The sequence below is a fragment of the Gorilla gorilla genome, chromosome Y (genome assembly GCF_029281585.2).
Source record: "Gorilla gorilla gorilla isolate KB3781 chromosome Y, NHGRI_mGorGor1-v2.1_pri, whole genome shotgun sequence".
NCBI classification, from domain to species: Eukaryota; Metazoa; Chordata; class Mammalia; order Primates; family Hominidae; genus Gorilla; species Gorilla gorilla.
In genome coordinates this window covers 26860663-26880431 of record NC_073248.2, presented here as the reverse complement: position 1 = coordinate 26880431, position 19769 = coordinate 26860663, and positions in this window count along the sequence as shown.

Sequence of the window (19769 nt, the reverse complement as noted above, 5' to 3'; positions counted from 1 at the left end):
TGTTCTTTTGGCTTAGGATTGACTTGGTGATGTGGGCTCTTTCTTGGTTCCATATAAACTTTAGTTTTTTCCAATTATGTGAAGAAAGTCATTTGTAGCTTGATGGGGATGGTATTGAATCTATAAATTACCTTGGGCAGTGTGGCCATTTTCACAGTATTGATTCTTCCTACCCATGAGCATGGAATGTTCTTATGTTTGTATCCTCTTTTATTTTATTGAGCAGTGGTTTGTAGTTCTCCTTGAAGAGGTCCTTCACATCCCTTGTAAGTTGGATTTCTAGGTATTTTATTCTCTTTGAAACAATTGTGAATAGGAGTTCACTCATTATTTGGCTCTCTGTCTGTTATTGGTGTATAAGAATGCTTGTGAATTTTGTACATTGATTTTGTATCCTGAGACTTTGCTGAAGTTGCTTATCAGCTTGAGATTTTGGGCTGAGATGATGGGGATTTCTAGATATACAATCATGTCATCTGAAAACAGGGACAATTTGACTCCCTTGTTTCCTAATTGAATACCCTTTATTTCCTTCTCCTGCCTGATTGCCCTGGTCAGAACTTCCAACTCCATGTTGAATAGGGTGGTGAGACAGGGCATCCCTGTCTTGTGCCAGTTTTCAGAGGAAATGCTTCCAGTTAATGCCCATTCAGTATGATATTGGCTGTGGGTTTGTCATAGACAGCTCTTATTATTTTGAGATACAGCCCATCAATACCTAATTTATTGAGAGTTTTTAACATGAAGCATTGTTGAATTTTGTCAAGGGCCTTTTCTGCATCTATTGAGATAATCATGTGGTTTTTGTCTTTGGTTGTGTTTATATGCTGGATTACATTTATGGATTTGCATATGTTGAACCAGCCTTGCATCCCAGGGGTGAAGCCCACTTGATCATGGTGGATAAGTTTTTGATGTGCTGCTGGGTTCGGTTTGCCAGAATTTTATTGAGGATTTTTGCATCAATGTTCATCAGGGATATCGGTCTAAAATTCTCTTTTTTGGTTGTGTCTCTGCCTGGCTTTGGTACCAGGATGATGCTGGCCTCATAAAATGAGTTAGTGAGGATTCCCTCTTTTTCTATTGATTGGAATAGTTTCAGAAGGAATGATACCAGCTCCTCCTTGTACCTCTGGTAGAATTCGGCTGTGAATCCATCTGGTCCTGGACTTTTTTTGGTTGATAAGCTATTGATTATTGCCTCAATTTCAGAGCCTGTTATTGGTCTATTCAGAGATTCAACTTCTTCCTGGTTTAGTCTTGCTAGGATGTATGTGTTGAGGAATTGATCCATTTCTTCTAGATTTTCTAGTTTATTTGTGTAGAGGTGTTTACAGTATTCTCTGATGGTAGTTTGTATTTCTGTGGGATCAGTGGTGATATCCCCTTTATCATTTTTTATTGCATCTATTTCATTCTTCTCTCTTTTCTTCTTTATTAATCTTGCTAGTGGTCTATCAATTTTGTTGATCTTTTCAAAAAACCATCTCCTGGATTCATTAATTTTTTGAAGGGTTTTTTGTGTCTCTATCTCCTTCAATTGTGCTGTGATCTTAGTTATTTCTTGCCTTCTGCTAGCTTTTGAATGTGTTTGCTCTTGCTTTTCTAGTTCTTTTAATTGTGATGATAGAGTGTCAATTTTAGATCTTTCTTGCTTTCTCTTGTGGGCATTTAGTGCTATAAATTTCCCTCTACACATTGCTTTGAATGTGTCCCAGAGATTCTGGTATGTTGTTACTTTGTTCTCATTGCTTTCAAAGAACATCTTTATTTCTGCCTTCATTTAGTTATGTACCCAGTAGTCATTCAGGAGCAGATTATTCAATTTCCATGTAGTTGAGTGGTTTTGAGTGAGTTTCTTAATTCTGAGTTCTAGTTTGTTTGCACTGTGGTCTGAGACAGTTTGTTATAATTTCTGTTGTTTTACATTTGCTGAGGAGTGCTTACTTCCAACTCTGTGGTCAATTTTGGAATAGGTGTGGTGTGGTGCTGAAAAGAATGTATATTCTGTTGATTTGGGGTGGAGAGTTCTGTAGATGTCTATTAGGTCCACTTGGTTCAGAGCTGAGTTCAATTCCTGGGTATCCTTGTTAACTTTCTCTCTCATTGATCTATCTAATGTTAACATTGGGGTGTTAAAGTCTCCCATTATTATTGTGTAGGAGTCTGAGTCTCTTTATAGGTCACTAAGGACTTGCTTTATGAATCTGGGTGCTCCTGTATTGGGTGCATATATATTTAGGATAGTTAGCTCTTCTTTTTGAATCGATCCCTTTACCATATGTAATGGCCTTCTTTGTCTCTTTTGATCTTTGTTGCTTTAAAGTCTGTTTTATCAGAGACTAGGATTGCAACCCCTGCCTTTTTTTTGTTGTCCATTTGCTTGGTAGATCTTCCTGCATCCCTTTATTTTGAGCCTATCTGTGTCTCTGAAGGTGAGTTGGATTTCCTGAATTCAGCACTCTGATGGGTCTTGACTCTATCCAATTTGCCAGTTTGTCTTTTAGTTGGAGCATTTAGCCCATTTACATTTAAGGTTAATATTGTTTTGTGTGAAATTGATCCTGTCATTATGATGTCTGCTGGCTATTTTGCTCATTAGTTGATGCAGTTTCTTCCTAGCCTTGATGGTCTTTACAATTTGGCATGTTTTTGCAGTGGCTGGAACCGGTTGTTCCTTTCCATGTTTATAGCTTCCTTTGGGAGCTCTTATAGGGCAGGCCTGGTGGTGACAAAATTTCTCAGCATTTGCTTGTCTGTAAAGTATTTTATTTCTCCTTCACTTAAGAAGCTTAGTTTGGCTGGATATGAAATTCTGGGTTGAAAATTATTTTCTTTAAGAATGTTTCATATTGGCCCCCACTCTCCTCTGGCTTATAGAGTTTCTGCAGAGAGATCAGCTGTTAGTCTGATAGGCTTCCCTTTGTGGGTAACCCGACCTTTCTCTCTGGCTGCCCTTAACAATTTTTCCTTCATTTCAACTTTGGTGAATCTGACAATTATATGTCTTGGAGTTGCTCTACTCAAGGAGTACCTTTGTGGCCTTCTCTGTGTTTCCTGAATTTGAATGTTGACCTGCTTGCTAGATTGGGGAAGTTCTCCTGGATAATATCCTGCAGAGTGTTTTCCAATTTGGTTCCATTCTCCCCGTCACTTTCAGGTACACCAGTCAGACATAGATTTGGTCTTTTCACATAGTCCCATATTTCTTGGAGGCTTTGTTCATTTCTTTTTATTCTCTTTTCTCTAACCTTCTCTTCTCACTTCATTTCATTCATTTCGTCTTCCATCACTGATACCCTTTCTTCCAGTTGATCACATTGGCTACCGAGGCTTCTGTATTCATCACGTAGTTCTCGTGTCTTGGTTTTCAGCTCCATCAGGTCCTTTAAGGACTTCTCTGCATTGGTTATTCTAGTTATCCATTCGTCTAATTTTTTTTCAAAGTTTTTAACTTCTTTGCCACTGGTTCTAATCTCCTCCTGTAGCTCAGAGTAGTTTGATCATCTGAAGCCTTCTTCTCTCAACTCATCAAAGTCATTCTCCATCCAGCTTTGTTCCATTGCTGGGGGGAGCTGCATTCCTTTGGAGGAGGAGAGGTACTCTGATTTTTAGAGTTTCCAGTTTTTCTGCTCTGTTTTTTTCCCATCTTTGTGGTTTTATCTACCTTTGGTCTTTGATGATGGTGACGTACAGATGGGTTTTTGGTGTGGATGTCCTTCCTGTTTGTTAGTTCCTTCTAACAGACAGGACCCTCAGCTGCAGGTCTGTTGGAGTTTGCTAGAGGTGCACTGCAGACACTGTTTGCCTGGGTATCAGGAGCGGTGGCTGCAGAACAGTGGATATTGGTGAACGGCAAATGCTGCTGCCTGATCATTCCTCTGGAAGTTTTGTCTCAGAGGAGTAACCAGCCGTGTGAGGTGTCAGTCCGCCCCTACTGGGGGGTGCCTCCCAGTTAGGCTGCTTAGGGGTGAGGGGTAAGGGATCCACTTCAGGAGGCAGTCTGCCTGTTCTCGGATCTCCAGCTGCATGCTGGGAGAACCACTGCTCTCTTCAAGGCTGTCAGGCAGAGACATTTAAGTCTGCAGAGGTTACTGCTGTCTTTTTGTTTGTCTGTGCCCTGCCCCCAGAGGTGGAGCCTACAGAGGCAGGCAGGCCTTCTTGAGCTGTGGTGGGCTCCACCCAGTTCAAGCTTCCCAGCTGCTTTGTTTACCTAAGCAAGCCTAGGCAATTGTGGGCACCCTTCCCCCAGCCTCACTGCCACCTTGCAGTTTGATCTCAGACTGCTGTGCTAGCAATGAGCGAGACTCCTTGGGCATAGGACCCTCCGAGTCAGGTGCAGGTTATAGTCTCCTGGTGTGTCATTTTTTAAGCCTGTTGGGAATGCGCAGTATTAGGGTGGGAGTGACATGATTTTCCATGTGCCGTCTTCACCCCTTTCTTTGACTAGGAAAGGGAATTCCCTGACCCCTTGTGTTTCCCGGGTGAGGTGATGCCTCGCCCTGCTTCGGCTCATGCACAGTGTGCTGCACCCACTGTCTGGCACACCCCAGAGAGATGAACCCAGTACCTCAGTTGGAAATGCAGAAATCACCCATCTTCTGCGTCTCTCACGCTGGCAGCTGTAGACCGGAGCTGTTCCTATTTGGCCATCTTGGCTTCTCCCCCTCAGAACATCTTTATTCTTAAGCTGCTTCTGCCACTACTGCTGCTGCAACACTTCAGCCACTTGTACTTCTTGCCTGCCTAGCTGAAGAGTTTCTGGGCACACAGCTGTCTATGCCATTGCCTGAGCTTGGCTCTGGGGTCTCCACTTGGATTCTGCTGGGCTGGTCTTGAGTCAGAGCACAGCAAATAGGTGCATTGAGATGCCTTCAAAACCCATGAGGCAGTGAGTAAAATTCAGGCTTGCACCATGCAGTCCTTCTAAATGGGGACCTCCATGAGTTTTATACTGTGAAGCCTCAGTCAGTCACCTTTTTTACTGTGGCAGGTGACATAGTTGAGGCAGGTTTTCTTTTGGAGGCAAGTACTTAATCCATTTTAAATTGTTGATAGCTGAATATCATTCTATTATACAGATACAAAAATTTAAATTTCTGCTTGTTGATGAGTATTTGAGTTGTGTACAATTTGAGTTGGTACAAATAAGTGCTGGTATGAGCTTTTACCTGAGTCTTTATATTTTCACACATTTTAATTTATTCTGAGTAAATGTCTGGGAGTGGAATTGCTGTGTCATATGATAATTCTACATATGACACTGAAAAACTGCCAAATTGTTCTTCAAAGTGGCTATATTAGTTTACATTTCCATAGGAAATGTGTGAGGTTTATATTCTCTCCCTTCTTACCATCATTTCTTATTGTCTGTTGTTGGATTACAGCCATTCTAGTGAGTGTGAAGATATACCACATTGTGATGTTGCTATGAATGTCAAAGACTAACAATAATATCCATATTTGAATAGTATGTTTTTCTTGGAGACATGTCATTGAAATTTATTTTGTATTTTAAACAGTTTGCTTTTTATTAATTATGACTAAGAAATATTTTTGGTTGAGTAGGTCTCCATGATCATATATATTATTTGCAAATGTTTTGCCCCTTTTGGTAATTTTTCTTTTTATTTTAAACAAAAAGATGCAATGGGATAACAGTCAGCATGTATATAAAAACAGAACTCTTAAGACAACCTGCAGCCATAAGTCTCAGACAGTCAAGTGTTGATTATTAACTGACAGTGTGCCAATTTTTGCATCTGTCTTTAACATATAACCAAACTGAGAAAACCAAACCTGCACACTTAGCAAGAAAGTTGGCAATTTGACCTCTAATTAGCTCTCCTGCAACTTCTCTATGTAAACAGCCTTCAGTCAGGGCAAATCTGAAGTCTTGCCTCTTTTTCCAGTAAAAAAACTTTCTCAACCTACTGTCTGCCTTTAAGTTTATACCAAACACAAGTGATGGTGGCTAATTCTTTTACTTGGGCAACTTTGGAATACATATTTTCTTATTTTTATTTAGGTGGTGTCAATTTATTTTCAATGTTATTATCAAGGTCCTGCTGATGTATCTGCTGCACTGCCTTTCACTTTAGCCCCAACTCCACCCCGACCAAGGCATCTTGTGTCTTCTGCTCATGGTTGAAAAATCAGCACTGAGGTGATAAATGAGCACTGGATCTGAAGTCAGCTTTGTTTTCACTGAATTTCTAAGTGCCTCACTCTCTTGCCCTGGCTGGAGTACAATGGCATGATCTTAGCTCACTGTAACCTTCACCCCCTGGTTCAAGTGACCTTCTTGCCTCAGCCTCCTGAGTAGCTGGGACTACAAGTGCAGGCAAACATACCCAGCTAATTCTTGTATTTTTTTGAAATGGGGTTTCATCATGTTGACCAGGCTAGTCCTGAACTCCTGGCCTCCAGCAGTCCACCCACTTTGGACTCCCAAAGTGTTAGGAACCCTGCACCCAGTAGGATAGCTGGCTGTTATTGATTCCTAATTTTTTTTGACATTCCTGATGAAATCAAGTTATCCTAGATAACTATTATGCTACTTTTATGTAACTATTTTGTGTCATAAAAATATTGTCATAAGGAGGAGAATAAGAGGACAGAACATACTCATATTCATTAAAAGACTGTTGTTCTGGGTAGCCTCACACAGGAGTTTGTAATTTCATTGTTCTCATACCATTTGGACATATTTTTCTATGGGTCACCAATAAAATTGTATTAGGTTTGCAATTCTCCTTCTTTCTTAATTGTAGGCATTCCTTTACATGATGACTGAGTGTACTGGACACACTTTTACCTTAACTCAAAAAATGTTTAAGTGGTAACATTAAAATTTGTACTGCTTTATAAGTAAAACTCCAGGAATATCATGTTTAAAAATTGACTTCTTTAGAGCATGTGTTAGCAAATTTTCTGTAATGAGAGAAGTTGGAATTCTTCCTCAGTTCTTGGACACAAAAGCTTATATGTATTACTTATAAATAAGTACTTAAACTACGTGTAATATTTTATCTAGATTATATTTGTATCTGTAAGCGTGTTAGTTTAAAACGTAACTGTTTTTGAAATATCTGGGGATGTGTGATGATAATTCTTCCTGTTGTTGTGAAAGACCCATGGAAGGGATGAGGGGAATAATCCAACATAATTTTAAGATGTAGGATATTTTTGTGAATAAAGATGATGGTTGCTGAACATTGTGATTGTGCTTTATGCCACTGAACTGCACAGTTAAGACTTGTTAAAATAATAACATATAGTTAAATAAATAAATATAGATAGATATAGATATTTGGGCAACCATTATCTTCATTCATACAGAACATTATATATTTTAAAATTATAAAATTATACATCTCAATTGTGTCTAAATATATATTAGACACTTAAAAATTAAGAACAAAAACCAAAAGTTTTGAGCATGTAAAGAAATGGAAAACCTTGTGCACTGTGGACAAACGTAAAATGGTACAGGTTTTGTAAAACAGTACAGTACTTTGTTAAAAATAAACTAAAAGGTAAAATTTTCTTATTCTTTAGCAATGCCACATATAAAGGCAAACTCTCAATATTTCAAAGTATTGTGTGAAAGTTATTAATTTATTCATGTTGATAACAGCATTATTTATATTACCTAAAGACAGAAGTAACTCAAATATCCATTGATACATAAATGGATTTAAAATATTAACAATAAAAATAATGGAGTATAATTTATCCTTAAAAAGAAAGAAAATTCTGGCAATGCTTCAGCGTAGATGAACCTTAAGGACATTATGTCAAGTAAAAAAAAAAAACAGTCACAAACAGTAAAATATTCTCTGATTCAACTTATATTCAAATGCATGGAGACAGAAAGCAGATGGTGGTTACAAAGAGCTGGGGTAAAAAGAAATGAGAAATTCCTAATTAATTGGTACAGGGTTTCACTTTTGCATGATGAAAAAATTCCTGTAGATAGATGATGCTGAGAAGTTTTACAATTTAAATATACTAAAGCCAGTGAAAGATACACTTAGAAATGAAAAAATGATAAGTATGACACTATTTGCATTGTACCACAATTTAAAAAAGTAAAGTTACTCATAGGTACAATAATAAAATAGACCAATAATAAAGGCCTAAAAATATATGAGAAAATTTATTATGTTGAAAGTATCAGTTCAGTTAATAAATTATGCTTTAAATCATATATAACTGATGAACTAGTCACTTATACTAACAAAAATGACCATTTAAAAACACCACATTAAAGCACAAGATTTCATGTGAATAATTGGAAAGACCTCTAGAATATAAAATAAAACCTTTGAAAAATCATGTATAAGAATATTTTATTTTAATGTGTTAATTTTTTAGAAATATAAACAGAAAGTAAAAATCAAAGCCTAGATAAGAATTATAATTACTTGTGTAAGAGTAATCATTTTAAGGGAAACTCTAGTATGTTAACAAAAATGTCAACTTATTTAAAATGTGTAAATACTGATAATCTGATAAATATGATTAGATATGTAATTATAAGTTATTTAGATAAACTTTTATGTAATGAATGGGCAGTGTAAATTTTATATTTTTTGAAGGTGTTAAACAGAATTTCATAACTCGTAAAAAAAAAGAGAGTCAAGTTCCCAAAGATATCTGAAGCCCACATCATTAATCACATCTTTCTCAAAAATTGCCAAAACCCCAGCCCGTTAGTTGAAATTGTAATATTTTACAGGGAGAGTATCCTAAGAAAGCTCATTTATGAGTAAAGTCCTGAGTCCAGAAAAATGAGGCTTGTCTTACCGGTCCAGATCTAACTCTATGCCCCTAAATGTTCAATGTCACTACCACAAATTTACACTCATATCTCCCATGTAACTTCCACAGTAACAGATGGAATTATTGTCAAACATCCCCAAAAGCACCAATACATTATCTCAATAGTTTGTTTAAATATATTGGCATGAACCTAGTCATGAATGTCTCAGATTTTAGATTCCAGCTGGGGACACAAATGGACACCCAGAGTGAGAAACCGATGACTGTGAACCAAGTACAGTACTCAAAATCCAAGACAGAAAAATAAAAATAAAACAGCTTTTATATATTTATTGGTACTTTCACATCTGTGTGACCTAGACAAGAATCCACTTAAAACAATGCATTGCCACCTGTGTATTTTTCTACATGTCCCTATAGGCCAACCATAAATGTGTAAGATAAATATCCATTCAGTCATTGTTTGGCAAGTAGTTTGCCTGGACGAAAGACATTAGAAATAACTGAGAACTTGTAAGGAAGGAACATTCTTTGACCACAGGCCAGACCAACGAATTAGTAACATGCAGCCCAGAAATCTGTGAGGTTACAAGGCCTCTAGATGGTTCAGATGCATGCTGTGTTAATCAGCCTCTGTATAACCTAAGTAACAGCATATCCCTGAGTTAGCAGATAGATATAGCATACCTGAAATACACCATAAGATTATAATAATGTTAGAATTGTGACTCAAAACTCAATAAATGTATTTATAAATAAAATAAATATGACTGAAAATATAGCCTTATTCTTTTTAACCTTTCCAATTTCATTTTTCTCCCATTCTTCCAGGGATCACTTACTCAATAAATCACTTACACTCATATCAGGTACCATGATAATCCAATTTAAAAGAATTTTTAATATATTTGACATTTTATTAAGTTCTATATAAAACAGGTGGCAAAAAATAATAGATATTATATTTGATAATCTAATATTCTCATTATTATACTATTTTAAGAATTTATACTATGAAAGCATAAATAATAATCTAATACTTAACTCTTCAAGTGCATCTCAGAAGTTTAAGTACTCCATTTACACACAATTACATTGTGCATCTTGGAAAAGTATATTCTTAATTTAAGATTTTTTATCCTAACGCACTGAGTACATGAGGTTGTAAGATTTTTGTCACCCTTGTGAAACAGCACAGGTAACAGCTCTTCTCAATCGTGTTCTCATGCCTTCCTGTGCTGCAGAAAGTTGCTGCTGCATAGGGTAAGCCTAAAAAAGAGTCTGTTCAATGAAATTTAGAAGTACCTAGGAATGATGGCCTTCTCTGAATTAAGAAACAATGGCTTCCAATCTAATTTTCTGTGATCTATCAGCTGCATATTTTCTCCGTTTTGCTGTCTGAAATGTGGTTTGAGAAAATGGAAACAAACTGGTATTCTATAAGGTCACTGTGCAATCTTATTAGTAATGGGCTGCTCCCTATTAACCATGTCCATAAGACAAAATATACATATTATTTTCTGATGTTATATAACAAGTCTTTTTTTGTATGAGATGAACACAAACTATTAGTTACAAAATTCAATCCCTTATTATATTTTAATCTTCATTATAATCATTATAATATCCCAGTAGTTACAAAAAGGATAAATAAACATATGAAATAATCACTTCATAAAATATAAAAAAAACATAAAATCAATACTCTCCAAATTATTTGGGGTTCAATACTACTATAAATGCGGAATGCTAAAAATAACATTAGAGACTGTATTACCCAACAGTACATTATTATCATTTGCTACCTAGAAACTTGAGCAAGGTGAGACACATTAATATTTTTGGCATGATAAAAAACACAACAAAAAAAGTATTTATTAAAATAAATTGAATTTAAACATAGACTAAATAAAGCATTTAAAAATACATTGTATTCTGAATTTGAGATGTATTCTCAATAGACAAAATACAGACTGCAAGCACTCACAAAACATTCTTGTTATTCTGATACAATGATGTATGTGAAAAATGAGCTTTCTTTTTTAAACTAAGTATTTATATAATTGAATTATGATAATGTATAATGTGTCCTATTAGAGAGCAGTTATTTGCACATTTTTCTGATTGTGAAAATTTCTTCCTTGCCACAATTCATACACAGGACTTTTTACTGTTTCTAGTGTGAAGATACATCATAGTATTAATGGACTGATTATACTTTTCTTCTTAATGGGCAGTTGATAAAATTATTTCTAAAACTCAGATTTTTCCACCTCTTAATTTAAGATAACTTATGCATGCCTTACAACACTATTGTAAGTCAAACAAAAAAAAACACCTTGATTTAAATTATTTTATCTTACATGTAAGTGCCTTGAATCTTTTCTGGGAGAGCTGATGTGAATAATGTATACCTAACATAGAGTGGCCTCACATAGGTTAGAGGTGGCAATGATCAACCACATGCTTTTACATAAAGAGCAGTAATTTTAAAATAGCATCAAGTAATTTTAAATTAATTATATTAGTACTATTTTCTCAACTGATCTAAAATGATTTTGTTATAAACATATATTGAATATAATTATACTCAATGATTTATTAATGTCTTCTCTTTTCTGAAACACATTATGTAATTGTTTTGAGTTTAGATTATCCTCTATAATAAACATGATTTAGAGTAATGTCTAACTGAAAATATTAGTACTTTAGTTGATTCTAGGATGATTCCTGTGATTTTTACTTTTATCTTATTTTTCATTAAATACTTCCTCACATTTATTTTACCTACAAAGCTTTTTCTAAGCATAAACTCTTTAGTGCTTCTAATTTATATATTTTGGACAAAGCTTATTTCATATTTATTATATTTTTAGCCATTCTCTGTTATGAAAATTCTCTGTAAAGTTGGATTAACATAACAGCTAAAGACTTTGCTAACTGCTTTACGTTTGTAAAAATAATATCCAGTATAAGGAATGTGGTGTTTTCTAAGGTAAATATTTTAAACAAAGATTCCCCCACACACTCATACATATTATGAATATATGGGATTTCTATCCAGTATTGATTCTCTAATGCTGAGAAAGGTGTAAGCACCAGTTGAGAGTGTTGTTAAATTCTTTACACTTGCTGTGTTTTATTTGATGTGTATTCTTTGATATTGGATAAGGGTTGAGCATTTTTTGAAAACTTCTCACATTCTTTACATGTGAAATATCTCTCACCAGTATGAATTATCTCATGTAAAGTGTGCATACCTTTTAAAGGTTTTGTCACATTCTTTAAAGATTCTTCTCCAGCATGTATTCTCTGATGCTGAGTAAATTTTAATTCTCAGTTAAAAGCTTTCCCACATTATTTACATTGGAAAAGTTTCTCTGCAAAATAGGAACTCTAATGTTGAGAAAGTTGCAAGCCTCAGTTAAATAATTTGCCAAATTTTTCACATTTGAAAGTTTTTTTTTCCAGTAGACAGTATTTGATGTTGAGTAATATATAAGCCCCTGTTGGAGACTTTGCCACACTTATTACATTTGAAAGGTTTCTCTCCAGCATGGATATATGCATGTGTGTGTGTGTGTGTGTGTGTGTGTGTGTATGTGTGTATATGTATATATGCATATGTGTATATATATGTGTGTGTGGGTGTATATATATGTATATATACATAAAACTTTAGATTACAACAAAAAATGTTGGAACTAATAAATTCAGTAAACGATCAAGATACAAAATTAACGTACAATTGTTTGTTTTTGAGACATGGTCACACTCTGTTGCCCAGGATGGAGTACAGTGATAAAATCCACACGCATTGCAGTCTTAACCTTCCAGGCCCAAGTGGTCCTTTAACCTCAGTCTACCAAGTAGCTAGGACTACAGGTTTGTTCCACGAAGCTCAGCTAACTGTTGTTGTTTTACAGAGATAGTGTCTTGCTATTTTTGAGTTCTTGGGACTTCAAGCAATCTGCTTTTGAACTCTTAGGACTTCAAGCAATCCACCTTCCTCAGCTCCCAAAGTGCAGGGACTGCAGGGGCAAACCAGTATGCCCAGCCTGACATACAAATATTAGTTACATTTTCATACATTAACAACAGACTTTCCAAAAATACATATTTCTATTTAAAATACTACAAAAATAAGAAATTTCTTCTGAATAGATTTAACCAAGGAAATGACAAATTTATACATTTAATGCAGTAATATATTGATGACAGAAATTAAAGTAGACAAAAGGCTGGGTGTGATGGCTCCTGCCTGTAATCCCAGCACTTTGGGAGGCCAAGGCGGGCGGATCACGAGGTCAGGAGATCGAGACCATCCTGGCTAACGCGGTGAAACCCCGTATCTGCTAAAAATACACACACACACACACACAAATTAGCCAGGCGTGGTGGTGGGCGCCTGTAGTCCCAGTTACTCGGGAGGCTGAGGCAGGAGAATGGAGTCAACCCAGAAGGCATAGCTTGCAGCGAGCCAAGATCGCGCCGCTGCACTCCAGCCTGGGCAACAGAGTGAGACTCTGCCTCAAAAAAAAAAAAAAAAAAAAAAAAGTAGACAAAAATCAATGAAAAAATATTGCATATTTACAGATTAGAAAGATTAATATTCTCAAAGTAACATTTTATCACAGTGATCCATAGACTCAGTGTGATTCCTATCAATTTCAGTCCATTTTTTTACAGTAATAAAAAATTTAACATTTTAGTGTAAACTTAACTCCAAATAACCTAAGTAATCTTGAGAAAAAACAAAGCCAGGGCATAATACTGCCTGATTTTTTAATCTATTTAATGTTTATGGTAATGAAAAAGGTATGAAATAAGCATAAAATAGGAAAAAAATAGTGGAACAGAATAGGGAGCCAATACATAAATTCATGGTTACAAGTTCAACTATTCTAGAAAAAGGGAACCAAGGCCTGGCCCGGTGGCTCACGTTTGTAATCCCAGGACTTTGGGAGGCCGAGGCGGGTGAATCACAGGGTCAGGAGTTGGAGACCAGCCTGGCCAAGAGCGTGAAACCCCCTCTCTGCTAAAAATACAAAAAGTTAGCCAGGCGCAGTGGCGGGCGCCTGTAATCCCAGCTACTCGGGAGACGGAGGCAGGAGAATCACTTGAGCCCAGCAGGCTGAGGCTGCAGTAAGCCGAGATCCACTGCACTCTAGCCTGGGCGACAGAGCAAGACTCCATCTCAAAAAAAAAAAAAAAAAGATGGAACAAAGATTATACAATGCAGAAAGTGTTGTGCCAGGGAAACTGGACATTCATGAGTAAAATAATAAAACTGACCACTTTCTTATACTGTACCTCAAAATTAACATGAAAGTATTAAATGTAAAATATAAAACCTTAAAGCTCCTGGAAGATAATATAAAAAAAGACTTTCTTAATATTGGCAATAATTTTGATATTACACCAAATGAACATTAAAAATAGAAAATATAAACATGTTGGACTGCTTCAAATAAAAGTTTCTGCCATTATAAAGCTCCGCAAAATTTTAAAAACTCTACAAGATGAGAAAATACTTGCAAATTATGTACCTAAAAGGTTAATATTCAAATGTATGAGCTTATTCAGTTTGAAACAAATAATGATAATAACAGCCTACTTAAAAAAATAAGCAAAAAGTTAAATGCATGTTTATCCAAAGAAGTCATGTGTACAAGAGAAATGCTGTCTGCTCTTGGTGAGTTGTAAATTGCTAAAGTCATCATAAAAACCAGTAAGCAGGTTGTCTTAAAAATATAACCAAAAGTACCATATAATTCAGCAATTCCGCTTCTGGCCCTACTACCAAATAAATGAGTGCCTGGAAGAAATATCTTTAGCTCTATGTTCATTATGGCATTATTTACAATAACCCAAATATGGTATATACTCACAGTGCAATACTATTCAGCCATAAAGGAAAAGTAAATCTAGCTATTTACAACAACATGGATGAGTCTGGAGAAGGTTTTGCTTAGTAAAAACAAAGGATATATATGTATACACATACATACACATATATATATACACACACACACAAACACACAGTAAACATGTACATATGTCACAGTATAAGTATATGCATACTTAAGAAATGATATTGTAAGTCCTATATATGTTCTAATGGGACTACGTTCCTAGTAAACTTTCTATTATTACAAAAAAAATTACAAAATGATTATTAAGAAATGAGATAATTAATATGTAGTATCTTCTCAGCAATGTTGTAAGCTTTGCAATTATTAGCCCATTTAAGAAATCTAGAAGTTGAGTAGATCCATTAAATTACATTATAATTGGAAAATTTACACATAGAGAGTTTAAGTTACAAACCTAATAAAAGACAATAACATTTTGAAGTTAAATAACATTCAATTTATTTATACCTAGGAAGATGCTATTCTAATAAAATTACTGAGTATTAATTTTATAGAAGCACATCTGCAACCTCTGTTCAAGTAAAAATCATAAAGCAAATAACATAGAGCATCTCTTCCTGGTGTTTCTAAAATTTCTTCTTCTTTTTTTTTTTTTGAGAGGGAGTTTTGCTCTTGTTGCCCAGGCTGGAGTGCAATGGCATAGTCTTGCCTCAATGCAGACTCCGCCTCCTGGGTTCAAGCGATTTTGCTGCATCAGCCACCCAGGTAGCTGGGATTATAGGTGCCGGCCACCACACCTGGCTAACTTTTTGCAGTTTTGGCAGAGATGAGGTTTCATCATGTTGGTCAGGCTGGTCTCCAACCCCTGACCTCAGGTGATCCACCCACCTTGGCTTCCCAAAGTGCTGAGATTACTGGCATAAGCCACTGCACCCATACTGTTTCTGAAATTTCTAAACCATTTATCAATATCTGTACTATTCACTTCACACATTTCAGACATCAAACAAAAAGGAATATGAAAAACATAGTTTAACGTAGTTTCTTAAAAAAAGACACACAAATATTCTCATGTCCTCAAAAATCATGGAAGAGCACTCCAGTTATGCAGATTTATGCAGATTTATCAGTCTATGTGATAAAGTGGCCCAGACTGTAAACTTCAAAGAGGTCACTGAAATAAAAAGAGAATCACTTGCTGGGCATGGTGGCTGAAGCCTGTAATCTCAGCACTTTGGGAGACCGAGGTGGGCAGATCATGAGGTCAGGAGATTGAGATCAGCCTGGCTAACTTGGTGAAATCCTGTCTCTACAAAAAATACAAAAAAAAAAAAAAAGAGCCTGGTGTGGTGGTAGGTGCCTGTAATCCCAGCTACTTTGGAGGCTGAGGCAGGAGAACCATTCAAAGGAAGCAGAGGTTGCAGTGACCTGAGATCACGCCACTACACTCCAGCCTAGGTGACAGAGCAAGACTCTCGTCTCAAAAAAGTAAAAATAAAAAAAGAGAGAATTATTTAAAAATTCAAGAACATAGGACAGAAAATGTCTCTATTTTTGAATATAGGAAAAAAAAATGGAGGTTTCTTAGAAATTATTTTCATTGCAGCGGAGATTCCTAAACTACATGTTAAGACCTGAATTTCTGCTTGAACTTTTGTCCTCTTGCTTGTGTTGTCTATTAATACTACTTCTTTCACTCTCATCTTCCTAAGTGTTTGGCTACTATCTCATGTTTCTTCACATTTTAGGGACTTTTCCCTTGCCTGAGACAGGTGATTAGGTCTGGGTTAGAAATAGTGGTACCTGTTTTATTTTTAAAAAGATTAACATATTCAAGAGATCGAGATCATCCTGGCTAACACGGTGAAACCCCGTATCTACTAAAAATACAAAAAAAAATTGGCCGGGCATGGTAGCGGGTGCCTGTATTCCCAGCTACCCTGGAGGCTGAGGCAGGAGAATGGCTTGAACCCAGGAGACAGATGGAGCTTGCAGTGAGCCGAGATTGTGCCACTGCACTCCAGCCTGGGTGACAGAGCGAGACTCCATCTCAAAAAAAAAAAAAAAAAAAAAAAAAGATTAACATAGTGCTTGCTGCAGATGTTTCAATTAACAACCTTGAAGTGTGCTTAGTAGAAAAGATACATTATATAAAATTTTAGAGAATTAATCAAAAAATGGTTTTCTGACAGAATCTTTAAATATTTAAGAAATATTCTAAATATATGAGTTATTAGTTTTATTAGCCTAGTACTGTGTCTGGAGTTGGTTCCTTCTGGTGGGTACTTGGTCTCACTGACTGCAAGAATTAAGCTGCAGACCTTCGCGGTGAGTGTTACAGCTCATAAAGATGGTGTGTCCGAAGGTTGTTACTTCAGATGTTCAGATGTGTCCAGAGTTTCTTCCTTCCAGTGGGTTCGTGGTCTCGCTGACTTCAAGAACGTAGCTGCGGAGGTACATGGTGAGTGTTACAGCTCTTCAATGTGTTGCGGACCCAAAGAGTGAGAAGCAGCAAGAATTATTGTGAAGAGCAAAAGCTTCCACAATGTAGACGGGGACCTGAGAAGGTTGCCGCTGCTGGCTGGGGTGGCCGGCTTTTATTTCCTTATTTGTCCCCACCCATGTCCTGCTGATTGGTCTGTTTTACAGATTGCTGACTGATGAGGTTATAATCCTTTAGCTAGACACAGATCAATGATTGGTGCATTTTTACAGAGTGCTGATTGGTGCATTTACAATAATTTAGCTAGACACAGAGTGCTGATTGGTGTGTTTTTGCAGAGTGCTGACTGGTCTGTTTACAATCCTCTAGCTAGACAGAAAAGTTCTCCAAATCCCCACTCAACCCAGGAAGTCCAGCTGGCTTCATGTCTCAGTCCCCCCCTCTAAACAGGGCACCCCAACTGCTGTTGGGAATTGGGTGATGATTGCTCTAGCTACTTCCTGCTGGATAGGGGTGAAGAAGGGTGCTGCAGTTGTAGTGTCCTCTGGAGGGGAACACTTTAGGCCAGTCAAAGGGCCAGTGGGTTGGTTCAGCGGTCTGCAGTAGAAGTTGTTAGTTGAGCTCATTTGGGCTCAACTTAGTTGTAAGACCATCTGTAGCTTGATGGTCTCGATCCTAGAGGAAACAAATTTGACAAGGAGGTTAAAAATACAGGGACCAAAGGTGAGTAATAGCAAGATGGCTGCCATGGGAACTAGAAAGGGGAGAAGCCATGTCACCCAACTCCAGAAGTTGGTATAAGAGTTTGAAAGGTATTGTCTGATTTCATAAGCCTTGTCCTATAAATGCTTGGGTGCATCTTGTAACATCCCTGATTGGTTAGTGTAAAAACAACACTATTCCCCTAAGAAGGTGCAGAGTCCTCTTTTCTCAACAGTAGGAAGTCTAGGCCTTGGCAGTTTTGGAAAGTCACTGCTGCCAAAGAGTCTATTTGGGATTGTAGAGTAAGGATAGATTTTGTTATTTCTTGCAAACTGTCTGAGAAATTCTTTGAGAGTGTGTGTTAGTAGGATAATAAAGTAGATAAAGTGGCTATTCCGGTTCCTGTAGCAGTAGCCATTTCTAACCGTCTAAGTAGGGGTATTAGTTGTGTGGCTCTGTGCTGATGGACTTGAGCTTTGAGGGGTACTGATAGAGTCTGATTTCCTGGGGCAATGTCAATGTTGGGAATTAGGAAGACTCCTAGAATTGGGGTATTGCAGGGACTGGCGCATTTTCTTACTAAGACTTGAGCTTTTAAATGTCTAACAATATCCTGTAATCCTTTATGAACCTCATGCCTTAAGGATATTGCCTTTGATAAAGAAAAGTGGTATGGCCTTTTCACCTGATTTGGACTGCATGGGCATTTTTTCCCCTTCCAAATTGTCCTTCCAATGCCCAGACTTCAGGATTGATTCCCTCCTCAAGCAAGGGACAACAAATGATTAACTTGTGCCCCATATTCATGTAGATAATAGCTCCAGCTTTGGCTAATATGTCCCTCCCTAATAAGGGTGTGGGACTTTTAGGCATAACAAGAAAGGCATGTGAAAAGAGCAAAGTCTCCCAATTACAACTGAGGAGGTGGGAGAAATACCTGGTTACAAGCTGCCCCAGGATTCCTCGATGGTAATGGACCTTGAGGACAGCTGTCTGGAACAGGAGATTAACACTGAGAAAGCCACACCAGTATCTTGGAGGAAGTCAATTTCCTGGCCTTCAATGGTTAAACATACCCAGAGCTTAGTGAGAGTGATGAAACGAGCTGGTGCTTGCCCCAGGTGCCCTCAGTGTATCATGTGGTTGGGGGCTTCTGGCCCAGAGAACCTTTGTCCTCTGGGGCAGTGCACCTTCCAGTGATTGCCTCAGCATAGTGAACATGGGTGAAGGGGCAGCTTGTTTCTTGTTGGACAATCTTTTTTAAGGTATCCTTGCAAACCACACTGGTAACAAGCCCTACTGGGTGACTGGCCTGCTCCATTTTCTGTCCTCTCTGAACCACCAAGGTTTGTTTGTCTGAGGGCCATGACTAAGGCAGGGGAATTTATCTGATCTCACTTTTCCTTTTCAGCCTGTTCCTCTTGGTCCCAATTATAGAACACCAAGGTTGCCAGGTTTAATAATGCCTCCAGATTTTGTTCAGGGCCCAGGGCTCACTTTTGGAGCTTTCTCTTGATATCTGCAGCTGATTGGGCAATAACTTATCTTTTAGGATCATTTGACCCTTGAGGGAGTCAGGTGATAGGGGAATATATTTTCTTAAGGCCTCTTGTAGCTACTGTGGAAGGCAGAAGGATATTCTTCCTTTCCTTGAGTTATGGTGGATATCATTGTATAATTCACGTGCTTTTTCCTAATTCTCCTTAGTCCTTCTAGAGTACAGGTCAACAGATGTTTGTGACTCCAGTTCCCATGATCTGAGTCAAGATCCCAGTGGGGATCTATGCTGGGTACAGCTTGCTGACCAGTAGGGAATTTTCCCTTTCTTTCATTGTCATTCTATCATTTACTTGACTATGGTGCCAGATATCTCCAAACTCTCAGGCTGCAGCTAAAGCTACATTCTTTCATTAAAGGCCAGGATTTGATCTATCACTAGCATGACATCTTTCCAAGTGAGA